Source organism: Serinus canaria, chromosome 1 (assembly GCF_022539315.1).
Source record: "Serinus canaria isolate serCan28SL12 chromosome 1, serCan2020, whole genome shotgun sequence".
Taxonomy (NCBI): domain Eukaryota; kingdom Metazoa; phylum Chordata; class Aves; order Passeriformes; family Fringillidae; genus Serinus; species Serinus canaria.
The window spans coordinates 22,115,026-22,142,333 of record NC_066313.1 but is presented as its reverse complement, the minus strand read 5'-3'; the positions used below and the strand labels follow the sequence as shown (position 1 = coordinate 22,142,333).

The 27,308-nt window shown below is 39.0% G+C and overlaps 1 protein-coding gene across 19 annotated transcripts in view; it reads left to right on the top strand.

Annotated features, from left to right (window-relative positions):
• ZBTB20 (zinc finger and BTB domain containing 20) overlaps positions 1-27,308 on the top strand; it is a 475,279-nt gene that overhangs the window by 37,690 nt on the left and 410,281 nt on the right. For 3 of the 19 annotated variants that reach the window (XM_050977278.1, XM_050977272.1, XM_050977250.1), the window contains one exon: positions 4,910-5,038. The exons of 13 other annotated variants lie outside the window; for them this stretch is intronic. The gene's annotated coding sequence lies outside the window, so the exon portion shown is untranslated. The remainder of the gene's footprint in view (positions 1-4,909; positions 5,039-27,308) is intronic. 3 more of the 19 variants (XM_050977244.1, XM_050977261.1, XM_050977252.1) reach the window with 2 other exon arrangements.

Genomic DNA, 27,308 nt, shown 5'->3' with positions numbered 1-27,308 from the left:
AATTTAGCATGTGTTTTTTGAGTCATGTAATTTCACAGCATTCAGCCCTAGGTTGTCTTGACCAAACTCCTATTAATAACTGAGCTATCTCAGCTAAAACTGTCTCTATGCTGGAGTGAGAACTCTCTTGTCTAGATCACACCCATATCCAGCCCTGTGATAATTTATTCTGCTACCAGAATTTATTTAATTTTCATTCTGTATCTTTTGCAGGTAAAAAAAGGTTGAAAGCAAAAAGGAAGTGAGCCAAAATGGACTTTTCTGGAGTTTCTTGGGGAAGTCTGCTTGTGCAGGAACACGGTTTAGTAGACTGTAGGCTGTTTTAAAGAGTTATTAGAGTCTGGAGTAATGTTACTATGGAACATTGGCTTCAGTGTGGTAGAAGGATACAAATGGAGCATTTAGGAAGGAGGTTTGTGAAGAATGTGAGCAGCTAGAAGAAATAAAAGCTGAGACGCAGGCAGGGGGCAGAGCTGTTCAAAGAAAATGAGGACAAAAAGTCTGAACTTCATGCAAAAAGAGGGGCTAACTTAGGTCCCACTGTCAAGAGAGGGAGAAAATTTTAGCAGCAGGGTTCTGCATGAGTAGAACCAGAGAGGAGTGGGACGAGGCCACAGCCCTTTCCCTTTTCCTTAGGAGCAGTGGGCTGGAATAATCATCATACAGTAATCCTCTTCAGAGGATGATGTTCTCTTAGGATAAGAGGTTCCACGTGAAATTTCTGAATGTTTGTGTATCTGTTAAAATGCTTTTGGGTGGTATTTTGCCCTATGTTACATTTTTATAAAAGTAGACCAATTCCGTGAAATTTAGAAGAACCAGCCTTGAACCAAGAGCTGAATTTAGCTTTGTATTTCTCCCTACTGGCTGCAGCTGGCATGTGTCTGAAGCATTAAAGATGATGCATGGTACTCCACAAGTGATTTGTGACCAGGAGACAGTTTTCTTTAGGACAGTGCTGCTGCATTTGACCTCATTTCTGCTGTGTTAGATACTGTCTCCCTTGTGGCAGCTTACATAGGTGTATTAATAAGATTCGTCCAGATCTCTCCTTGAAATCTCAGCTTATGCACTTGAGGAAATGGCTTGCTTTTACAAGGTGTTGGTGATTATTCTCATAATGCTCAGGCGAAGGCAGCAAAGAATTTAGCATTCAATTATGCTTTTTTTTCATCTGCAAATGTTTAATCCTTAGACCCTGTGTGATTTCTTTTTGTTGTTGCTGTTTTGGTTTGCTTTGTTCTCATTAACCAAAAAAGTGAGGTGCCAGTTCTGTCTAAGTCTTTCCCAGGCTTTTTTAGATAAAGGAGTTACACATGGCCTTCAAAACAAAGAACAATTATCAGCTGAGTTCAGTGGGAGGAGAGAATGCTCACAAAAGGTTCTAGGACAGTTTAGCCATAGATAGCTGCTGATACAGATAAATAGCACTTTGCATTTCTGAAGAAACTTATTCAAATATTTTACAGTGTTTAATGAAAGTAGCTAATTTTGTTTTGCCTAATTTCAGTAGCTGAATCAACATTATTATTTCCATTTTTTAATCAGAAACAATCGAGGCATAGAGAGAAGGAAGTGAGTCCTTTCTTTCTTCCTTCCTCAGTGTATTGTACATGCAGATGGGAGTTGGTAAAGTAAAGACCATGTTCCATGGACAAAGGAAGCTCAGATGATTCTTGGCTATGTTTAAAGACTGTTAGGCTTCTCCTTTTATTTTTTTTTTTACACCATTGTGGTATTGTAACATATATGCGACTTCTTTGCCATTAAAGTCTTATTTATACTTCCAAAATGAGATACAAAGTTCCTACAGTAACTAGATATTGAGGCCAAATACATTTAATATACCAACATGTCAACAAAGTCCTTGACAGCAGAATTTTTAAAGATAAAAACATTTTAGGTTTTTCGTTTGCTTATTTTTTTAGTTACTCTCTTAACTGAGTTAAACTTCAATTTTTTTGTTTTCCCATGGTTGGATTTCTCTTAGCTGGATATACCCTGATGAGTTCCAGTGTTAGCTTTGTCCAGGTTGATGGTCAAAAACTGGACCAGTCTGCTACCTCTTTTTGTCCAGTAATAATCAAAAGGCAAAGTTATATCTGGCTGAATTACAGAGTGGTGTTGCTTGATCCATTTAATAGTCATCAAGAGAAGACAGGAGCTCCCTATCATGTATAAAGACGAACGTGCCTTCAAATAGCTTCATTGCCCTGAACTTCTTGAGTGTATCTCTGCAATGGCTGTTAATGTCTGAGAAGTGCCATGAGAAGAGAACAAAAAAGTCCCTAAGGGTCCTTTGGGCACAGGCATTTAAAGAGGATTGTTACTTCACTGTTTAAACTTGTCACTGGGGACAAAGCCTATGGGAGCCTGCAGGTGCTGGATCTGGGCAGAGCACAGGTGTGTTGCTGCTGAGGCATCTCTCAGAGAATGAGCAGTGGGAGGAGCTGAGTTGCTTGTATATTCAACCTGAAAACTGTACAAGGAATAGCTGCATTTAACTTTTTGTTCTTTGAGAATGAGATTCTCAAGATCTTGAGATCTCAGTTCTTGAAAACTTGCAAACAAGTTTTGGGTTTGTACCACTCTCTGATATTTTTTCACTTCCCAAGAGGCAGTTTTAATGTCTGTTGATGCTTAGAAGACCAGATTGGAAGGACAGCAACAGAAAGTTTTATTAGCCAGCACAATTAATACTTTCTTCCTTGAGAGCCAAATTCATCTAGTTTAGTATGTTTACAAAAGAAAAAAACTGGAATGCACAAGAAGGTTTTGCCTTTAACAGAGACATGGATTCACCATCGCTGGATATATTTGTGAGACTATAACAAAGAACACTCCTCAGGCATGTCTCACATTTCAGAGGTCAAAGGGCAGATTGGATGAATGTCTCTCCTAAAAACTGGATGAACCAGCTTTTTCATATGCAATTTCCAATTTCAGTAATCCCCAAGGAGCTTATAAGAGCCAGGAAGGAGTCAGTAAAACTTTGTCTTATTAACCTCTAAAGGGACACAAAAGGGTTTGGATCTCGAGGCTGGTCAGGATGCCAAGTGACCTCTTAAGTACTCTCATACTGTCTCAGCCTGCTGGAACTTTTGGCAGACACAACACAGTAAAGTTCACAAAGCAGATGAATAGGTAGATGGAGATCAGGTTTACTGGGATAGTTCCCACCTGAGAAAGACGAGTCAAGCTTTTTCGTACAGGAGAGGCTTTAAATATCTTTCCCCCCTCTACATCCCCTAAGTAGACGTCTTTCCTCTTTCACACATATATAACTGTTTTTTAGATTGATGGTCTCTCAAATTCATTCTGCTGATAAGCACTGGTCCTTTAAGAGATCCTCAAGTCAATTGTATTTAAGTCCTCTTAGTCTTTAAGATACTGTGTCCACTTTACCTGCAAAATTCAGATATGGGGATATTCTACAGATATTCCCTACTGCACAGTTACCTCTAAACACTGTTGTGGTAATAAATAAAAAGAGTTAGCTTTTTTCAATCGTTAAACACCTTCAGTGTTACGCATTTACTTTAATAAATCAGTTTCTGGATTTGGTTTTTAACTTACTGAGGCACAACATTTGCCATAGTTAATTAGGATGTATGTTGTCTTAAAAATGTCAAAGCATTTATATATATATTATATGTTTTATAGAATACACCATTTTTCCTTCTGGGTCCCATGAACCTTTTTGTATCTATATGGGTTTGGCGGAAAGATGGGTTAGAGAGTCAACAACTATGTAGTCATTAAGTCAGCAAATGTAGAGGATACTTATTTCTTCACCATTTTATTGAACTCACGTCTTTGTGTGGCCTTTCCTTGGTTTTTGATGGGGGTCACTGATGTGTTTAGGGGAAAATTCTGCTTGGCTGTCCTGTTTTCTTAAGTTTCAACGTGCCTAAAGATCAGTGAAGTGGGAACACAGCAGAGGGTTTGGAATCTGGAAGAATGACCGGCCACAGATTTTTCCAGACTTTCTGGGAAGCCTGAGCAAATGAGCTGAACTTCTGGGTGAACCTCTCTTAACCAGAACTGTTGAGGCTCCTTGCCTTGTCAGAGAGAATCTTGCCTCCTCTCAGAGGAAGTAATTCTTCATGATTTGAGAGAGACTTTAATGGTCTTTATTTTTTAGGAAATATGCAGGTAAAAGCCCTACTTAATCATATGCATAAAACTGTAAAGCTTCAAATCTTTATTGCTCTTTGTTTATTTTATAAAGCTTTTACTTTTCCATATCCTTATTCTGAACACCTTATTGTTTAACCTTATATAATTTACCCTTTAACCTATATTTAACCTTAACAAAAGAAGCACAGTAAGCCAAGCAAATGGAGTGGTGTTCAATTTTCTTCCTTGTTTTCTGCCTCAGCAGGTCAGGAGCCCGCTCCTCGTGGCAGAAAGGGCCATATGCCATGGTTCCTGCTCTGCAGTTTAATCAGATCTGCTGTGTGTGCACAGTAAAGCCGAGCTGGGCAGAATTCAGGCAAGGTGCACCAAGCTTACCACTTGTGTGCAAGACAGCAACTGTAATAATGCCCATGTTCAGGAGCTCCAACGCTTCCTGGAATCACTGTGTTTACTGAGAATGCACCATAGTTGATTTGGATGTTTGGAATACACCCAATATGTCCCAAACTTGCTGGACTGAATTCATGGTCGTTTTCTCAGCAGCTGTGTTGGGTTTGTATGGGAGTAGGTTCTTCTGGATAAGCAGCATTAGGAGAAAGTCATGAGCAAGATAAGTAGAAATCAAGGATCCTGAGTAAAATCTTCAGATACTGAATTTATTTAATTTTTTTTAAATTCAGGTACTGTTTTTAATGACCTTAGATATGGCATGTGCAAGAAGAGAAGATACAAAAAATATAAATAACAGGATGTTTTTTGTCTGTTGTAGACTTTCTTACAGATCTGGGTACTTCACCTCTGCTCTTCTGTTCCCTAGCAGTGAACTAGAGTGATTGGAGAACCTTCTGCATGCCTTGAAGTTTCATGAACAGCTTGTGAAATGCTCCAAAACCTTTAGGTAAAAAAGGCTGGGGATAGCACAGTAATAATTGCCATATTTAACTTCTCTTGATCTGAGAGGAGTGAGCGGAAAATGCAAACACATATGTTACCATGAGAAATTAAGATATGTTCATTTCAAAAAAATTCCCAATAAGGAAACCATCTTCCTTGGCTTTAATAATTTCCCTCCATATAGTGTTTTGCCTGATGATGTCATCAGTGGAGGAATACACTAGTGGAAGAAAGAGTAGTAGGGCTGAAAGGCAAATTTTGACACTTCTAAGCCTTGTATCCTACCGATGTCAATAAAAGCTTTAATTCCAGTTCAGGGTTGCAGTTCTTTTCAGAGTTGCAGAAGATGAGCAGAGATGGGTATTTGGTTAGAGAGGAAAATGACCAGCAAGTGTCTACCTGGGTTCTGCAAAGGACCCACTTGAGAGGCTCATTCCCCAGTGATGGATAAACATGGCTTTGGCACAATGAGCACTGCTAATGTTGTTTGTATCTTAACCCCTGGCAGAGAGAAGGGTTCAGGAGGACGAGATTTAGAAGTAGGATAGAGGTGGATCTAAGTTAGATGGAAACAAAGGGTGAGGAAGAAGAGGAAGGCGTGGTTCCATAGTGGTGTGTAGATGAGGATTCCTGTGTTTGTTCTGGAGTTTGTGGTGGAGATGAGTGTCACCAGCAGCACCGCTGCATTTAGTGGCTTAGCGTAAATAGAATCCATAAATGTTTTGTAAACTATCGGGCTTTTGCATGTGAAGTCATGCTTTTTATGACTCTTGCCTCTGCCATTTCTTTCCTCACCTTGGTGGTGGGCTGAAGTTACTATTGCTTAGCCCATTTCACTTTTATGAATATGCTTTCATCTCTTTCTCTGTTGCTTTGTTTATCTGTCTCTATCTCTCTGTGCGCCTGCTGCTTGTCTGCCTGCCAGTTTTTTCTTTGTCTCTATCACTTCATCATTGAATCCATCTGTGTAGAAAATGGGATATTTGGCTGTCTCCTATTTTTTTTATTATTTTTTTATTATTTTTGTCATTTTGTTCCCTCAGACTTACGAGGATGAAACTCACACTCCTGGGGGTGCCAGGCATTTTAGATCTTGCATTTAGGAGGATCCGTGATGCTTTTTGCGTCTGTTTGTCTGTCCATCTGTCTGCTGGTCTATAATAAGCTGTGCAGCGAGACAGCAGCTTACTATCTGTGTGTGTGAAATTAGCTAATTGGTGTTAGCAGCAATATTTTCACATGTTTTATAAGCAAAGTGCAGCAAGGTATATAAATGTAGATATGATCCAGAGACACACACACATACACACACACGAGCGCACGCAAGCCTGTCGCTGCTCATGCATAGACGCTCAGAAGTAATTAATGTTAATAAGATTTTAATGTGCTTGTGAGATCATAATGAGGAGAAATGAATGCTCTGATTAGAAAAAGGTAACTGTGTGTGTGTTTTGGCTTAGAACAAGATTTCCCCTCTTTTTTATAAATCACAATTTCAGAACTTGTTTGTGATTGCATCAATCGGTTTTTATTTTCAAATTAGAGGTCTGTTTAGCCATTTGAATGATTATCCAAATCAGTGGGTAAACCCCTGATCATAAGGAATTGTGCAGATTTTTTTTCTCCCCTTAGAAAGCAAAGCTACTACATGACAGGGCTGGGCAGCCTCATCCTTCTAGCATTACATTTTTTGATGCTGCTTTTAAAGCCTCATCAGCAACTGCTCTCAGAGACGGTGCTCATTTTTTACAAATAGAGATGTTTATCTATAGGTGTCTGCAGTGCATAATCAACCACTGAAACTATTGTGCCAAGGCATATTCCTGTTCATCGGTAATGATGAATCCTCAGAGTCCAGGTGATCACATGATACCTTGATTATATTTTGAAATAATTAGTTTAGGAAAGCAGAACTGTATTTTTTTTTTTTTTTTTTTTTTTTTGTTCATCAGTCAATTTCCAGATAAGAAGGATGGGAAAGTGTTTGCAGGAAATATTTTACAAGCTAGGATATTTTTTCATCCTGGATGCTGTGTAGTCACCAGACTCCAGGCTGGCTAAAATCCAGCTGGACACTAGAGGTCCTTCTCTCCAGCTAATCAATGAAAATATTGTCCAGAGGGCTTCACTTCCATTTGCATACTTATTTTTGTTATTAATCCCTTTGGGATTGAGATTTATTTTTTTTTTTTGACATTGAGAGGTTAGATACTTTGTTTTAAAAACAGCTAGAATTGAAAATGGAAATTTGAACAGTCCATGTTCCAGTGCATCCCATGTTGCCTACTACCCACTGGATTCTGGTGGTGCTTGGCTTGAGTTTGGTGTTTTAAAGTGTTAGATCTATGATTGAATCCATGGAATATGGTTCATTTCCAGAAAGTGCTGGGGTACTGCAACAGCGGTCGTGATGAGAAATGTTAGAGCATGGGGACAAGATTGCAGTTTCCAAATCATGCTGAACAAAAACGACTGTCAGTAAATACAGCTTTGATAGGATTTGACGTCTCTAAAGATGATGATGTTCGTTTATAATGAATGAATTTATTTTTGAGAAAGGAAACAGCAAACATTCTATATATTTGTTTATTCCTCCAAACACTCCTTTCAGCTAGCTGCTGTACAGTCACCCTCTAACACTGTTCATCATTCCGATAGCTCAGTCCATGAACTTACTTTTATGAGGTGCCTTGGGATATTGTCTGCGCAAGTGTGCGCACAAGTGTGTCTGTGTGGGTACACTCAAAGCCTTGCTGAAATGTGTACATCCATGCAGTAAGGCCAAAACAAAGTATTCCCCTGTTACTGCCAACATCCTGGATGGAAGAAGGACATCTTTACTTGTCCTAGGTGCTTATATTCTGAGAAGTGCTTTACATTTTGACCCAAATAAAACGGCAGTCTGAGCTCCCAGAGTAAGGAAGCAACTAATTTGTTTTAAAAAGAATAGATCCTTTCTATAGATAATTTTATTAGAATATTTTGAGAAATATCAACCCCAGTTAAGGATTAGTGTTGAACTGAAATAGTATTGAATTAATGGGATATGATTCATTCACCGAGATACCACAGCAGTGGTTGTGATGAGAAACAGTAGAACATGGTGGTATGATTGCCATTTCCAAATCATGAGGAACAAAACCAGTATCAGTAGATCATGGCTTCAACACAGCTTGAAGCCTCTGAAGAAGATGATGTGACAGTTCAAATCCCACTTTGGAATTGGTGTCCACCTGCATTATTTTCATTGCCCGTTTCTGGTTTTTTTTTGTGTGTATGTGTGAATATGCCAGTTTCCAAGAACTGGCTTCCACAAAGTTGAAGACTGAGAATAGAGGAACAAGGTAATTATAGACTCCAAATCCAATGGATTGTCACCTTGGAGCAGAAAGCAGCTAAGAAATGCAAGGAATTTCTCATTAAATTTGGGTGTTTTTTCTGTGTTCTGGAAGCAACATGTTGAGGAGCATGTTGAGCAACATGTTCAGCAACACGTTCATCTCCTAGCATTGGAGATGAAGTAGCCAAGCTCCCTTCAGCTGTGGGCTGAAAACTCCATAAGGCTTGGGGAGCTCAGGAAGAGCTGAGGTAAATTGGTTAAGTGCATGAAGTTAGTATGCAAAAATGAGTTGTGCTGAGTCCTTGGGGGACTGCTTTAATTCAGGAGTAAATTAGTCTTAGACCAATCTAGTTTAACTGAATAAGGAGCTACAGGGAGCTTTGCTGTTGAATTAGAGCATCTACTCACAGCTTCAAGACAATTAAATGTGTGCACATTGGTGTCAAGCCTTCAATTGATTTGCCTTAACATTCTCAATGTCCCTGTGCAGGCTTGGCTTAAGAGATAGATAAACTGTCCCATCAATTAATTCTGTACTGGGGATCCAAGACAAAACAAATTTCAATAGCTTGTTTGCTTTGAGGGAAATATCATAATGCCAACTATTGCACTGTTGTTGACAGAGCAGTACTGATTGCCCTCCCTCTCCTTGGACACAGTTATTTTCCTGTGCAGTTCTTGAAGGGTCCACAGATACTGAGGATGGCTTTCTGTTACAGTCAGTTTGTACATAAAAAATTCCAATGTAAAACATACCAAAGTTTGTATATTTGGTACCAGAACATACCACATACTGTGTATTTGCAATGAATTCTAGAATTATTACAAGAAAAGTAAGTGTATTCACAAGTGAAGCACTTGTATTTGACTTCGCCAGTGTAGTTCAAAGATGAGAAAGAGGGTTTTGGGATAGGTTGGTTTGGTTCTGATGGCAGAGCAGAATATGGTGGGAGCACAGTAATGACAAGCTGCTTGGGAGAAACTCATTCTCTCTTAAAGAGTCCTATGCACAGTGTGCAAACAGGAGCTCATAATTGTATGTTGAGATTGTGCTCTGAAGAATCTTTTAGAGTACGTTTGCCAACCTTACTTGTATTACAGCTATTTAATTTGACTTTGTTCATCAGTACACATATAAGGTTAAAGTGCTGTTAATTCATATATTTCATAATTAATGAATAATTTTGAGTTAGTTGGTAAAATCTCCATGCTAAACAACACTGGATTTGCACAGTGAAAACCCTCTGCATAAGGATAGGTTTTAAAAATATCTGTAGGGTCTAGTTTGATCAGACTAGTACAGAAAGTAAGTAATCAACTTGAAAGTTTCATTGGAAATAGTCCCCTGCTAGCATCAAAGAGGGGGTGTTTGTTCAGGTATGCTAACTGCTCTGAGATTTCTTCATATGAAAACATATGTCCTAAAACTGTCAAGACTTAAGCTCTGAAAGAACTAATTATCTCATTCTGCTTGCCCAATTTCGTATTTATGTTTCTAGGTAAGTAGCTGCTTTTCTACCAAAGTTCTTAATGCCCAGAAGCACCTGCTGAAGCTGCTGGATGCAAAGAACTTCTACTGGTGTATGCATTTAAAAGAGTAATTTTCGATAATAGTTGGCCAGAAGGCTCTTTGGTCTAGGGAGCTTAGAAATTCCAGATAAATGACATGACATTTATGCCAAAAATGTTGTTTTAAGAAGTTCTGTAATTGCAGAGTGTGATATTTACATGAAAGAAACAAGTATGGCTATCTGTAGGAAGGCAGGAACTGTTCAAGAAATCAAGTTCTCAGCTTCTGAAAGTACCAAACACTTTTGAGGTAGGTAAGGAAAGCCTTCACATAAACAAGACTGGAAAAAAAAACTAGCCATGGAGGAACTTCCTACCTTCCTCTGTCATGGCACATTTGGCCAAGTCTTTGAACAGTGTACATTTTCAATCAGTTTGGGTTCTATTTGACTTAGTAATGGATATTCATACTTAGGCATATGAAAGAGATTTTTTGTTTGTTTATTTTTAATAAGCTCTTCGTCTCACTGTTAATTTGCACTAGATATTATGCAATCTACAGGTTGATTCACACATGAAAGGAAATGGCTTCATTTTTCTGACATTTTCTATGTGGATGTTGGGAAAGCTGGATATTTGAGGCTTCAAGTAATGTAGAAGCAGACAGCACTGAGCAACTAGACAGAGTCAGAAATATGAATCACTATGGCATGGATTTGCTTCCTGGTATTTCAGTTTTGTTATAATGTGGACGTGTGTCTTGTCATTAGCAGAGTTTCAGTGGCTTCAGGGTTAGCTGCAGTCATCACAGAAATACACAGAGTAGTTTATATGGGTGCTTACTCCTGCACTAATGCCCGTGTTTACTAGTAGTGCATTTGGAAAAAGGCTGAATGTGTAAGAAGTATTTGAATAATGAGTTTGGGTAATGGTTCAGTTTCTTTTAAAAATGTTAAAACTTAATCTTGTTCTCGTTCTCCAAACTGTTCTGCCACCATATTAGTAGGAACAGGTATTTATACCTATGCCCGTATTTGTTATTCAGAAAGAATTGCAAACTTCCTGTGTTTCTGAGGCGATAGATACTATGTATTTACATCTCTTTGAGACATTGCCATTGTTATTTTATAGCTCCCTGTCAAGTAGGTGGACTTTAATCAATGGGAAGAGTCTTTGCGTTCTTTTATGTGAAGGCCTTTGAGATCTGCAGGGCACTGGGAGGTTTGGGACTTGCCCATAGGGTCACTATCTGCATTACACTTCTCAGCCCTGCTATGTGCAATCCATGTGTTGGCAGAAGCAGCACAGCAGCATCTCTTCTGCTCTGGGTCTCTGGATTTGAGATGCATCAGACCACCCTGCTGGCCAGCTGTGTCTTCTGTGTGTGATCCTGGGAATCAGACACCACGGTGCTTAGCAGTATCTGCAGGGTTTTGTGCCTCCAAGTGAAGTCCTGAGCTCAGGGAGATCTATATGCCAGCAGGCATTTTGTCTGGAGTGACAGCCCAGGTAACACGAGCTGCTGTGTGAAGTCTTATACATTGGGACAGCTGAGGTGCCTGCCTTCTAGGCAGGCAAAAAGCTATGAAGTCTGACTTGGGAAATCATGTCTCTGCAGTGTTCTTTCATTATATTTGCTACAGACTGGAGCAATCCATTGAGACATTTGAGCCACTCAAACAGCTAGAAGCTCCCAGCCCTCCTGCCAAGATTCTTGTCTGACCACATGATAAACATTCTTCCTCAGGTATTTGCCCGGAACATCTGAGAAATGCTTCAGGGAAGTAATGTGGCAGGTGGTGACTTGGTTCTCTTGGTTCTCTCTCTCTCAGCCAGCTCCACCCCAGAGCTGCTGGCAAAACACTGACCCTGGCAGGGTCTGCACCTTCTCCTCAAGGCAGGGGAGGAGGACCAAGGCAATGGGGCAGGGGCCGTGGGGAACAGAGCAGGGAGTGGGATAAGGGTAAGAGGAGAGCATTTTGAAGGGGTGAGGAAGGCAGGGAGGGAATGAAGCAGGGACCAGTGCTATGGGAATTAGCCATGGCAGAAGGGCATGGACAGTGATTTGTGTAAATAGCTGGTGTAAGTAGAATCTGCATTAGAAGGATGGGAAGGTGACAGGGTGTAGAGGTCTGTTTTGAAGGGGAAGAAGGAGCAGTACAGACATGTCTCCACCTGTGCACACTTGGGGTTCAACACAGAACTGGGAGATGTCATTGCCAATGTGTTGGTACCAAGAAACTTCATTGCTTTTGGAAGAGTTTGCAAACATTGAAAGTAAATGGAGTTGAGGCCCCCTTATTAGATTTTTTGCTCTCTTAATACAGTAGTACAGTCTTGATGAATGTGCTAACAAATTTGTCAAATTTTTGTTAAAAAAACAAAATACTGTACCCTGGTGCAATTGATTTCCAGCACTCTACCTTTGCTGCTGCTTTCAAGGAGTTTCATAACTTTTGTTCATTTTTCTTTCCCTGATAGTGAGCAGATGACCAATATTTTCTGCTGCTACTTTGATGTGACTTGTTGCTGGCACCAGGCTAGTGGAAAGGTCTAGCAGGTATTGGATTCTGTTGTAAAGACTCTATTAGTCTCTAATATAGGGGCTTTCTTGGTGGATGCTTCACACCTCTTTTGAAAGCACAGCCCATAATTTGTCTTCTTACATCCTGAAACTTGCCCAAATTGCACAGAGCTGAAAGATTACTTCTTCTGTCCTTGCAGTTACAGACCTTAAAATGATGGTTGACTCCTTGTTTGTCAAATATTGCTAACATATATAAAGCTTATAATTTTCAGGACCCTAAATCCTTTTCTGAAAAACTGCTTCCTGCTCAGTTATCACCATCTTGTATTGGTGTCATTAATAATTTCTGCCCAGGTACATTACCTGTAGTCCTGTTGAATCTCATCCAGTGCCTCTTGAGGTTTCTTTTATTTGCCAAGGTAATTCTGAATTTTATTCAGCCACTCATTGCCCTCCTAGGTTCCTTTTTCTACAGGTTTAATAAAAATGTTTTCTATTCCATCATCCAGGTTATTAATAAAAATGTCAAATAGAACAAAACTTAGGGCAGAAACCCAGCTGATGCATTCTTGTATTTTGATAATTACTGCATGGATTCCCTTACCCAAAATAGATTTGCATTTGTGTGATACCATGGATATGCTTGTTTTGCTCCTAGCTTGGATAGAAAAATATATAAGATGTCAAAGTTGCATAGAAAAATATGTAAGATGTCAAAGGCCAAAATAAAGTCAAGGTATGTGACATTTGCTTTCTACGAGGTTTCTTTTCCTGTTGAGAAGGAAATTAGACTGTTTTGGCATGATTTGTTCTTAAATCAGTGTTGAATGTTACTCATCTTTTATACTTAGGTGCTTAAAAGCTGGTTTGATTCATTATTCACTAGTTTTTCTGGGAATTAAGCTTAAATTCTGGAATTTCCCCGTTCTCCTTTTTTTTTCTTTTTCTCTTCCCTCTTTGCATAGTAGGTACTAGATTTATTCTTTGAGTCTTTTGTTGTGTTCTACAAAGTCACAATGTCTGCTTTAGACAATTCCTTAAGGAGACCAGGATGAATTCATATACAAATGACTTGGAAAATGTTTAACTTCACTTAGTACTCTCTAATTTTTTTGCCATTTCTTCTGGAGTAAGACCATATCCCTCTTTGTGGTTATAAGTTAGAGAAGAATTATCCATGTCTCTCCACTTGAAATTTTGAATTAATGGTGATAAAAAAAGGTGTTAAGCATTTCAGCCTACTCACATTATCTGTCAGTTGAACTTCCTGTACATTGATTAACAAAACCACATTTTTCCTCATCTACCTAAATGTGCTAATAGAATGGTTTCTTGCTATTCTTGACATTCCTTGTTAATTTTGTGCTTTGAACCATTATGATTTTGTCTCTACATGTTTGTGTAATTTTTATGCTTACATATTCTGATACCCTGTTTGCTTCAGGATTTTTTTCCTGTCTTGGTAGCAGTAAAGAGTTTGTACTTTAGTGATGTTAAAACCCTGTTATTCTCCTTGTTTCCTCTTTATTAGGATAGCCTGTGCTTTTATTATTCCTATATTACATTATTATTGTTGTTGTTGTCGCTGTTGTTATATTTCATTACAAATTGTTGTTTATACTTAGCTGTTGGATTTTTTTTTCCCACCTGCCCCTTTTAGTCCTTCCAGTAGGTTGGCAAGTTAGTGCCCAGGCATTCTCCTCCTTTTGTGAGAGGTGAATGTCCTCTTGTCCTTACCCACATTTCCCATGGTCAGATAAGTAAAATCTCTCCTTAGAGGTGCCAGTTGTATCCATGTGTGATGCAGTCATCTCTAGTCTTTGTGTCCTTGCCTGATCCCTGCCTCTGTCATGAGAACGATGAGGAGTGCTGATTCCTTCAGCCTGGCTTCTAGAAAATGGCAGTCAACTTTGAGCCCTGATATACCTGACTTTTTTTTTTTTTTTTTTTTTTTGGTAGTATTTTTTTTATTATTATTCCTTACGGTCTCTTTGTTGTACCTTCTTCCTGTGTTGCCGCCCTGAACTGGAATGTTCAGAAGAGTACCCTGACCTCACTTAAAAGCCACTTAATTCCTTTGTAATCTGAATTTACTGACCTAGAAGTGGTTTCTATTATCAATATATTATATTTCTTTTCTTACGTTTATGGTTTCAATTTTCTTTTTAAACTCCTCCTTCTTTAAGATTATTTCCTTTCCCTTAGCTTGCACATTCCTTGTGGCAAGTGTTTGTGTTTTCTCATGTCAGCTAAGTCTTACTAGACTTGCTCTTCTTCTCTCAGTTTTCCTCAGACATAATTTTCTGGAAGTTTTTGGAAGTTTTGCAGATCAGTGCCATCGTAACCATATGGTTTCCTATAATTGTCCTCTAAAACTTAACTTTTTTGCCCGGTTTCAGTCCCAGTTTTGTGTGAGTCTTCTCTGTTGAGTAACTTTGTTCATGTTCGTTTTCTGTTTCAGCCTGTTTTGAACCAGATGAGGGTTGAATGCTCTTTCCCAAACTTTAGTCACTTAGCCACTTCAGAGCATTTGAACCCTTCCTCTAGAGGCAGTGACAGATATGTCATCCTGAACCTGTCATGTTGTTATAAATGTTCACAGGCTTGTATGGAAGGAAATCTTCCATGCAAGCAGATATTCAGTAGTTTTTGATTTAGCACTTGGAAAGTTAGGAGGACATCTGAATATGAATCTTCAGGTTTTTCCTTTTTCTTTTTCTTTTTTTGTTTTTTGGTTGGTTAGTTGATTCCTTGCTTTATAATACCAAATAATTGGAAAATTCTAGAGAAGATAATAATTAAAATGCCTGCACAACCTGATTTTTCACATTAATTCCTTTAGAGACCAGCTGCTATAAATGATGTTTGGGTACAGGTTACTTAACTTTAGTCATCGTCAAGGAAAATGCAGTCGAGACAGCTATTTAGTCTCCCTCTGTTATCAGTGGAGAGGAGGAGAAATACCTCTAGAGAGCTATTCATCCTAAATATATTACAGTTTTAGGATGGGATTAATGGCTCTCTGGAGATGATTATAGTTGCTTCAGTTAGATATCTAACTTTTAGGAAGATAATAGTTAGATTATATGTGTCTTGGTCCCATGTCTCATGAGATTTACCTGAAGACTATTTCTACAGTCCCAATATACAACACAGAAAGCTACCATGCTTTCTCTTATTTTGCAGAGATTTTGTATGCTTTAATTTTCCAGAGTTTGGAACAGTTATATCTCTTTTAAAATATTTCCTTTTTTAAATGTTGCTTTGTCTCCTGAATCTTTGATTGTAATTTGCTCCTTAGTTTGGTTTCTGGTGAAGAAACTGTTTAGATTCATTGTTTCTGTGTGGTCTCTTTTCTGTGGGTCCTGTCTTTTGAGACCTCCCTTCAGCCATTTGCTCTTTAGCATTGCAGGTAAATACAGTTCCATGTCACCTTCCACACAGATGACATGAAGACTAATTAAACATGGGTTTGAGTATATACTAAGCTCTTTTCTCTGAGTTAGTATTTTTAGGTGGATATTTGTACTTGTATTTCAGAGTATTTCATGATGCAGCCACTAAAAATAAGTGATCCTGAACAACAGATTAGACATATTTGTTGATTTTTGGGGAAGAGCTAATGTCATTTTGGTGTTGCACAAGTTTCCCTCTTCATCTCTGTACAGCCGTAAGGTGTCCATGACACTATTATTCTGGCCACTCTGTTGCCAAAAACTTGTCAAGAATTTAGTGGAGAATTCAGAGAAGAGCAACAGAAGTTAAGAGGCTGAAGAGATTGAAATATGAGCAAAGATTACAAGATTTTAATATGTACAGTTTGGACTAAATGATGACTAAGACATATGATAACAATCTACAAGTATTTGAAGGGTGTAAAATATTAAGACAAAAAAGGAATTATTTTTAAATGTTCAAAGGGGTAAAACTCAGCAAAGAAAAATTTCAGCATGAATCATAGAAAACTTCCTGAGACTTGCATGAGCTAAAGTTCTGGAGTGTATTCAGCACGAAGGTAAAAAGCCTAGAGTCTCACATAGCCTAGAGATCACACACAAGAACATACAAAAGCTCTCCAGTCTGCTGCCACCCATTTCTGAGAGCTGCCAAGTGATGCTTCAGTGGTGGCTGTTGGACTCAGGGCAAGTGGGTTCACCTGTGTGAACCATCCAGGTTGGGTTTTCCCAAGGGCTGCTGCAGGATGAGCTGCAGCATGGAGGGTTCATTCTGGGGGCAGCAAGCTGCCCTCAGCTGCTGTTCTCATGAAGAAGCCCTTTTTCCATCACATGGCTGTACATGCACCCATCCATTTGATAAGCGTAGGCACAATAAAGCTGTCACTAACAGAATATATGCAGAAGACTCAAGGAAATGTAATGAAAAATAGCATTTTGGAATATCGTGGCAAAGGATTAACGTGACATGTTAGGTGTTTTCTTTTTCCTTTTATCCTCTTCTTTCATCTCTGTAAGTTGGTGCAATCACATTAAAAACTGGTGTTTTCATAGACTTTTCCCTGCAACTCAAGAGTCGTCAATATGTACTTATTCACTCTGATAAAAGCTGGAAATTTAGACTGTATGTTTAATTTAGTTAGGAGGTTCTAGTGAATTGTAGTGGACCAATTTAAGTCTAAAAATATTAAACTGTCATGACCACTGTATAATTGGGATGGCATTTTTGCTAAATAGGGACTTCTTTACTGTTTACAGCTGGTTTTGCACTTGTAACAGATACAGACAGAAGGAGTGAGGACTACAGTTCTTGCTCCCCCCTCTGCCCTCTGTTCCTCATTTTTATTTTCCTGTGTGCAAAACCATCCTGCATGCCAGCTTGGGAAGCTGGCATGCCTCCTGTTAAGACCAAACTTGCTCTCTGTTGCAGTATAAATAGTGCTTGCTTCCAACTTCAGAGCAGCACCCAGCATTGCATGCATACTGTAACTCACTGGGAAGCAGTAATTCTGTTATAGGGTTTTCTGTGCATAAAATGAGTTTATGTTTGTGGCTTTGAATTCACTGGGCAACTCTGAGCAAACATCTGGGCTAGGCCCTTATGCTTGTACGATATTAGGTTACTGTAATATTTTGGTTCCGGAGTGGCTGAATATAAGGAGGTCCTACCTCACAGGTATGTACAGGAAAAAGCAAACCAAATGCCATTCTTTATAGTACTCCAGATAGAAATCTGGGAGCATGCCCAACTTCAGTAATTTTTAAACTTTAAACTGCTGGAAGAGGAAGGGGGAATTGCACCAGGTGAGCCAGATATGTTTTGAAATCTCCTCTAGTATGCTAGACTGGGAATTTTGATTTCATAAAAGCACATTGTTCTGCTTTGTAAAAGTACCTGGCTGGGCAAAACAGGAGACTGTTTTGTAAGACAGAGGTCACAAAGGAAGGCTGTCGAGGGAAGGCTGAAGGGATGGGCCATTTTCAATTACAGAAGAGATTTGTTCTGGGAAACCACTACAGTCTTTGCTGACAGCAGGTGAGGTGTTGCTGTGACCTATTTAGTTCTTCTGCTATTGAGAAACGTCTTTGAAAAAGTTATATGCAAGAAAACAGTTGCTGTTTTCCTTAGGTTGGCTAGAGCTGATACCTTCCCCCCTGAAAAAGCTGGGCTGTCTGCTGCAGTCATACTCTAGGGAAGAGCCTTTCCATCCTTAGCTATCTGGTACATGTGGCCACCTACAGTCTAAAACCTCAGGAATAAGAATTATTTTATCCTTCTGTCAGTTGTTTCATTTTCTGAGTGTGGATGATCCGCTTGTGCGCCATCAGCCGTTGTGTAGCTGCAGCCTGGGTGTGCCAGAGCAAGTGCTGCCGAGAGGGATGCTGGGTTTTGGGGTTACACTGTGTTGCTACAGATCATGTCACCTCAGTGGGTAAACAGTCCAAAAATAAAACCAGCAAATGATGCAAAAAGGAATCCAGTTATATTTTTATATCTCATTAAGTTTCGCTCCTCCTTCTCGTTTTATTGGCAGAGATATCAGGGGAGGGTACATCTCCATTGGAGAAGAGGTGAAAAGATTTGCACTAGCTGTGTGGGTGAACACCTTTCCTTTTCTTTTTTTCTATGGGGATTAAGTAGGAAGGGATTTAGGATCTACCTCACCAGTCTCATTTGAGGAAATCATTATTTTATCATGTTTAGAAAACGGCTGCTGATTTAAGGTTTGTTACTAGTAGCCTGGCTGGGGGTTCTTTATTTAGTTACTTGGCTCAAAGAGCTGCTGTCCCAAACTGTCATTTAATAGACATGATTGCTTAATGTTGCTGGGAGCCAAAGGTATAGGTGGGTGGACTGTCTTTTGAACCCTGAACTTGCCCTCTGTGGGCAGCAGGGGCTGAAATAAGGTGAGATCCCACCAACGCAGGCTTTGGGGTTAACTCCTGGTCTGTCCCCAGAGCTCTGCATGATCCTAATTTGTGTCTGCAGAATACTGGCTGCAAGAGCCCCTTCTCTTCAGTCCCCATGTTTCAGTGTTTGATTAATAACTAATCAATAATATTTTCTTCTGTCATTTTTGGGGTGTCCCTGACTGCCTGCTTGTCCATTCCAGGGGGATAGCTGAGATGTGGTTGGATAATTTTGTAGGTACTCAACCTTTCTTCTCCATCCAGACACTTAGTGCAGCCTAAGTCAAGAAAGGCAGTAGGAAAGAATACTGCATGTCTTTGGGTTTAGTACACCTGGGCCCACTGAGCCTTTCCTTACTTACCAGGGGAAGTTTGTTGTTGTTTTTCCATTGCTTTGTGCTCCAGCATGCTCAGCACCTATGTGGTTTTTCTGGAAGTGAATTATGTCTCTCAGGATATCTAAGGCCATATCCTGGATATGTTTCCACATCATGTTTGGAGTTCTTTCTCAGATTATGGTCCAGCCAGCTTTTGTTACTTGTAAGTTGTAATGGAGATCCTTTGTCTTAAATGTTTAACCTCTGTCTGATTTTGATCTTGAAAACACTTGTTTTTCAGACAGTAGCTATGGGTTTCATTGAATGGGAGTTATTATAATGACTATAACCATAACCCTGTGCTGTAAGAGATCTGTTTGTCCCATGTCCCCTTCTTAGGATTTTTATGTAGTTATTTATACCATGCCTACTGGATCTGGGATGCATGCGGAAGGGGCATGACTCCCCAGTGTTTGGATCTGCAAGCATGATGGTGCAGGGAAAATTGTATTTAATGAACTTCTTCATATACTCAGTATGAAGATGTTGCTGAGAATACAAGCCTTGACAAGCAGAAGTATCAGCTTTTTTGCTTCTTTTTCTTTAATACTCAAAGCACTGAACTTGAGCCCACTTGAACTCAGTAGTTAGAGGAAAACATGCGATTTCCCTAAAGTAATTTCTGTAAGTTGATGTTGTAAGATGGCCTTGCAAAAGCCAAAAAATTAGGTATTCCCAGAGAAAGAGTTAACCCCCCCCCCCCATAATTACAGAAATCCTTTTTTATGTAGAAGTTGTGACTATTTTTTCTCTGAAAACACCACTGTTTCTGTCACTTCACTACAGGTTTCTTTGTACAGTAGACAAAGAAACATAAAGAAAATAAAGCACATTGCATCTGGGATTTAAAAAAAAAAAACTTTATTTTTTTTGTTCCAGCTAATTTATGCTGCTAATTCTAAAAGTTAAAGAGAATATTTTTCTAAAAACTTAGTATGCAGTTCATGCATAGTCATGGAATGTCCTTAACTATTCACTGACTCACTCCCTATTCATTTATAGCTAATATATGGCACTTTTATTGTGGTTTCTAAAGTATGGAGGTTATGTGAGTCAGATGCAATTTAGAATAGAGATTATCTTTAAATAATCAAAAACGTACTTTTCCAAAAATACTAAAAAAGGAAAGAAAGCATCCAGTGTTCTCAAGATATGAAGTGCTTTCTAAAAAGCCTTTTTTTTTTTTTTTTTCAATAAATAAGGGAGAAGAAATGTTGTGTAAACCTAAGTGTTTGGCAGACATCTGTTTACTTCATCCAAGGAGACAAGGGGTTTTAAGATTTTCTGAGCTCATGAGAAAGGCACATCCTTGAGTTCTTGCACCAAGGACGTGATGGAAGCATTTTTCCCTGAAAATTTTAAATAAGAAGACATAAGGTTAGAGGTGGCATGAATGATAACTTCTTTGAAGAATTTAATCAAGGACATTATGGAGAATGTAGGCGTTTGGATCTCTCCTTCAAAAAGGGGGGGGTAAAACAAACAAGCAAGTACCCCTCGGCCTACTCTTTTTATTTTTTATTCCTTTTCCTTCTTAAGCTGCTTCTTGTTCTTACAAAGTTTTTCATTAATGATACAGTGTTAGTATAAGCAATTGTTAGTTTTTTTGCTGTGACTTTGAAGTTCCTTTGTTGTGACAGCTGCTAGGCTGGCATTTCCTGGACATCAGTGGGATATGATGATAGCTTGCCCACTTCCCTTCTTTCTGATGGATTTTCTCAGAAAGGATAGCAAACTGGCAGACTCAGATTCCTGTATGTAAAAAAGCAGATTTTGGATAGTAGTGGGCTAGAGTTGAGAGAAATAGGGCTATCTAAAGAATTGTCTTCTGATTTGTAACATAATCAGCAGTTTGATCTACAGGCAGAATCAAAAAGATCTCAGACTTAGGAAAACATTCGTCCTCCTGCTTACATCCCCCCCTCCTCCCCTCCTATCCCCACCCCACTTGCTTTCTCTATTAAGAGTTTAGTGCAGCAACAAGTGGTGCTGGTCTGTCAACCTGATGCCAGCCTAAGTAGAAGCCACATTACAATAAATACGTATTTTTACTATCAAAAGATCCCATACTGTTGGCTTAAAAAAATTCCCAACAGCCTTGCACAGAAGGCTTTTTAACTATATATTAAGCCTCATATTTTTCAATTACAACAGGGCTTTTTTCCTCTGCTGATCTTTTTTAATAACCCAAGGAGCAAATATGTCTTGGTTTGGAGCTTTAATCTGGTGCTTTGTGTACTCTGATGACCTCCTAATCACACTCTCCATGACATGTCAATCTGCTGCAATGGAAAGTGGGTGATTTGGGCTATCATGAAAGTGTTGATATGCTCATATATCCTGTGCTCTTAGGACAGATGAGTTCAAAGAAATGCATTAACCAAAGGAATGAAATGTTATGGGAACCCATAATTCAAATATCGAGTGTCCCTTTCCCAGTTCATGAGTGGTTCTATATCTGTGTTGTGACTTTAAATGTGAACACCAGGTGTGAAGATTCCTGTTTATTTTTACTTAAGCAAAAACAAACACAAAATATTTCAGAGCTGATGCAGATGATGAAATGTAAAGATGTGTCATGTGTTTAGTAAATAGTCATGGTGCATATGTCTAAACAAGGAAGGAGTTTGTAGAATGTGGTTTTAGTTTACAGTGCTTCCCTTTCATAACTATATAACCATCTGCCTCTGGCATGTTCCTTAAAATCTGGTGAGCTTACACTTCAGTCTGTAACCTTCACTGCTATACTGGTGTTTCCTTTGCTGAGCTAGTGGGATCATCAAGATCCCAGAAGCTGTCAACATCTGCAGTGTTATTCTTCATAAAGACTGAAAGGTAGGCGAGACCTTTGTTATCAAATGGAGACTGGCGCAGTGTGCAATTCGAGAGGCACGATGTGGATGTGAGTCTGAGGGCGAGGGTCTGCTCCCCTGGGTCCTGGTAGGACTTCCCCTGTGGTCTGAGGTGTGTCACCCTACTGTCCTGCCTGGGATTTCCCACCTCTGGTGTGCAGGTAATGACATCTGCCTTCCTGGGGAAGTTTGTGTGTCACCATTAAACTGAAGACTGTCTAAGGGACCACTTCCACCCTCATAACCCAGCACTTTTTATGCTATTTTTTTGTGAGTAAAGCACAGATTTATGACTCTGTGGTATTACTGTTGTTTGAGGAAGGCATGGTCCAACATCTGAAATACACTTTTCTGGTTTTCCCTGAGAAACAACATCATAATTTAAAACATTTTTGCATCTTTCCTCTGAAATGTTTTACTGAGGTTTTCCATCAGCTGTTACGTTTCAGCAAGAGATTAAGAGATGTAAATTTCTGGGTCTGCATCTCAATCCATCCTTGGCTTGGTAGAAATCCTGAGCAAGTTAATTTGGCTACCATGCACTGAGTCATGACAGATCTCCTTGGACCTGCCTATTGAATACTGTGGTGAACAAAGCTGAAAACTTGCCCATGGATACAAACTTGAGGACTTAAAATTGCTGTTCCACTTTTCCTGTCCATAAATTGTTTACAAGGGCGAAAAGAGAATAAAGATCTATATAGTGTTTTAATCATTTGCACACCTCAGTGAATATATAATGTGGCTTTAAGTGTTGTGAATGTTTCTTTTTGATGCATGGTCTTGGAAAGGGGGACAAAGGATCAGGAAGGCTGAAATCAGGTTAGTGGTTCTTGTGGTTTTGTGGTCTTTTTGTTGCGGAGACTTTATTTTGTTGTGAGGTTGAGGGTTTTGTGTTTGGTTTTGGTGGTGTTTTTTGTGAATCTTTTTTAATTTTTTTAAAATTTTTATTTTAGGTGCTTTTTGAAGAAAAGAAACTTGAAGCTCCTTGTCTGGGCTGTTCTTGTGTTGTGGTGTAGATGCTTTGAGGGTATAAACCACAGAGGAAGTTGGGATAAAATAGCTACTTAAAAAGAGATTAAGGGATTTACTTCAGTGCCTCTATGGGTTGTGATTTAAAGGGAGAAGGACCTAATTTTTCATATTACAGCTGGTTTTATTAGCTACAGGTTTTAACTTTTTGGAAAGATTCTCACATCTTTCTATCGGTCAATTTTGGGAGTTAATCCAGACCAGTCAACAGAACTGTATGTTGCACTTTATTTTTTGGTAATTTTAAAAGCTTTGCAGTGTCTAATCTGTCCAGTATAACTCCCTAGTCTTTTGCTACAGATGGTATTGATCAGCAAGAATAACACATAACTTTACTTAAACTCCATTTTCCAGAGTAAAAAATAAAAAAATTGAAATTAGGGTGTGGAGGGAAGAAGGCATTACATAAACCAGAATTAAATACAGAATGACGATTCCAGATCAAAAGACTTCAATCTTCTACTTGTGGTTAGTTAATATTTTCTTTTTCCTGCAGAGTTGTATCTGGGACAGGAGCTGAACTTTGTCTTCAAACTTGCTTTGCCATTGTTGATCCCAGTTTTGTCAATCTTTGAGTTTGCTGGCACCCTCAGAATTTTACAACCACAGTTCTCAATGCAATATTTTTGTAGAGGTTCTTTACTGGAAACTGGCTTCTGTTTGAGAGATAACTTGAGGATGGCATGACATTGGTCAGTTGAGATGGAAAGATCAGTACTATTATCACTTTAGTTAGTGGAGGATTTTTCAGTAGTCCCAAAAGAACACAATTATATGCTAGGTAAGTTGATGTTTGCATTTGAAAGGGTTTTCTCTTTGGTCCTTATTCACTTGTATCTGCCTATCCTGTATGAAAACCACCTTGAACCTCCTTAAATTTTCTTTCACAAAAGCTTTACTCTAGAATTGGTCTCCATTTGTACACATTTATTGTGTCTTTTTCAAATGTCAGCTCAGTATTTCAATAGTAGATTCAATCATGCCTGAAGTTCTTACAATCCATTTTCAGCAGTGGATCATCCGTTAGGAAATAATGCCCTCTGCATTTTCTTTTTTCAGGCTTGATTTGTCTTGTGATCCAAAATACCCAAAGTCTCTTATAAAAATGAGTTGTAATTGAAATGTGAGGTTTCTGTGCTGGCCTGTATGCATTCCTCCTGTTCATCTGTGTTTGGGCTACTTGTCTTGCCTGGGAAAGAGAAAAGAGAATTTGATTGATCCTGTGAGCACAGTTGCTGTCTTTTCTCTTTGACATATTGCTATTTCTGAGACTAGTTGGAATGTTCTTTAGTGGGTTCCTGTGGAAGTCATTCAGTGGTAAAAATGTTTTCTTTCTTGGGAAATGTTTAATAAACATGAACAGAAATCCAACAAAATCCAACCCCCAGTGGTTTCTCTCATGTAACTTTTCCTTATTTCTTACATTTCATTGTACTTGCTTTTAACCAAAACCAGCTAGCTTTAAATCTACATTAAGTTCACATTAAGGTCTAACTTTAAATTTTGGTCTAGAGTTTGGGAATAGGTATGTCTGATGTTCAGAGAAATGTATTTTTTTTTTCCTGCATAAATTAAATCCCACTTGATGGATTAAGTGGGGTTTTTTTTAAGGTAAATGGGATAGTAATGATGTTGGAAGACAAGTGGAAAGGGCAAAAGCTTTGAATTCAGGCTGTAGTCCAGAAGTCTTAAAGGTTCTTTCTCATTTTAAACTTCTGGAAAGCTTTGGTTGAATATGAAAGCTCAAAGGGCAAATAAGAAAATAAATTAAGAAATTTTTCAGGTTAAATCTTTTCAATCTGTTTTTCTCCATACCGCCTTCCAGCATCCTGTGTTTTCTCTTTGCATTCCATTCCCTAAAAGCCTCTTCTAGTTTCAGGAACTGTTTAAATGCCTATTTTATGACTAGCATAATATTCAAAGGTCTCACAACTTTTGTGGCATTGAAACTATAGTATTCCCTTCACTGCATTTGTCTAAAAAAGTTGGAATGGGAGAGGGAGAGTCACAGATGAGAAAAGTAGCTTCTGTGCATGTGTCCTGTAGGTTTTGTTCTATATACACCATAAATTAAATCCTAACCCACCTTTGGCTTTCAGCATGAAAAGCCCTACCAGCTAGGCTGAAAACAAATAATTCAGTCTTCAGCAATAAGGAGTGATGCCTCTCTTACCCTCATATTTGCTAACAGAACTTTAACATGGTCGGTTGTGCAGCGCTGATGGAGAGGCAGAGCTGTTGTTTTCATTTCTTAGATGATGAATTGAAGCGTGGTGAGGTTGCCACTTGCCACAGCATTTGTGCAGAGCCTCTGGGTGAACCTGATGCTCCACAGCCTATGGCTGGTGCTCCAGAGCATTGATCATCCTTTTATGACAAGCTATTAGTACAGACAGCATGTGCCAAGCCATTGTGGAGAGATCTATCACAGCCACTTAGGAAATCTTTTGTACAGTTCTCTCACTTCTTTTCTTCCTAGGGAAGAAAAAAACATCTTAAGTCTCGTCTGCTTTGAAGTGAGGTTTCTGTGTTTATATGTTGAAACCCAACCTGTTTGTGTTGTGGAACTTCAGAAAAGTTCTAATCTCTGCAAAGATTTGAACTTCAGAGGTCTGTTTGGCACCTTTACAGAATCCCTTTCAAGCATACACCTTCTTGAGTGAAAATACACCATGAACTTACTGTAAAAGGGAACAGACTGAGCTTGAGAGCAGTAATTTCCTGCCCAGGAGACACCTAGAGGGCAAGTTCTGATAGGGACAGGCATTGTTCTTGAAAGCACCTTATGCCTGTGAAAGAAGAGGGGAAACTGAAACTTATCTTCTTACTATATTTTATGAAATAAAAATGCTGGAAATTGGAAAGATTTTGCCAGCTGTGGGTGCATAAGTCACAGCAGGATGCATTTTACTGGAGGTGCTGGTCCCCTCGTTCTCATTATCCTTCAAGGTGAAACAAACCAGGAATGCAAAGCATGCATGCTTCGTTTTCCCCACCTCCCCTTTGCATCCCAAGGCTTTTATTTGCAAGAAGACAAAAAGAAATTGAGATTTCAACTGCGTTGTTTAAAGACTAAATCAGAAAACTTGATGTCTAATTTGTTCCGCTGTATCCCTCTGAAATGAATGTATGGTGAAAAAATTAGATCTGGTAGAAGTCCACTTGTGCAGTAGTTGAAAGCTGGTGAAGGGTTGGCTCTGCAGCTTCTGTGTTTGGAACCAAGGCCTCATTCCAGCTCTCGTTGCAGAACTGAAAACTTCCGAATTCTCTTTAGTAGCATTGGGCTCAGTATAAACCTTTGTGGTACTTCTGAGATGCCTAAAAGTTCTGGTGATGATTTGTTATGGCAGCTGGTCCCCCAGCTGCTCCTTCCATGTTCCCTCTCATTCAATCTCCCTGTGTTTACAAGGGTACTAAAGAAAGCTGGGCCAAGCCTGAGGTCTCCTGGGCCACCTGAAGGTCTCTTTGGACCTCTCTCTTCCAATGGAGTCCCTTTTTTGTTTTAAAGAAAATTATATTTACTTCCCTTAAAGTTTCATCAACTTGCCAGTGAAGCTTGGTAGCCAGAAAAAGGACTTGCAAACAATTGCACACAAATATGCTTAGAAAAAGTGATCTCCTCAGAGAAACTGACATTTAATGATAATGTATAGTAGTACTGACATAAGTGGAGATTGAATTTGGTTTCAGTGGGGTTTTTACTGGTTGGGATTTTTTTCCCAGCGTTTTTTCCAGATCTTATTAATGATTCCCTGGGTTTTATAGCATTCATCAAAAAAAAACAAATAAAACCCCTGCAAAAACAAAACCAACAGAAGCAAAGTGAAACAAACACAAAACAAACAAACAAAAAACCACCAAAAAAAATCCCCCAAAACAACCAAAAACCCAAGAATGGTCAGCTGCCATATAATCAAGTCATTTTACATGAGATGGATACCAACCATGTCCAAGTTCTCCTTCTAAATGAGACAGCAGCAAAGTCTCTTGAAATAGGGGGAGAATACTCTGGTCTAGAAAATGCTGAAGCAATGCTTTCAGCATTAAAGGAAAGCAAAGTTTCATAAAATGACTGTATTTTAAAACAAGATAGAGAATCCCAGCTTCTACTATGCTTCCTATGGGGAGCAGAGTCAACATGCATGCTTCTGGATGGGTCTGACTCTTACTCCATTTTCTTTTCATAATGTCTGCAAGCAAAGGCACAGTTAGGCTTCTTCAGTGACATTTATTTGATCCTAGTTAAGTAGGGAATTTAAGAATTGTTCTTGA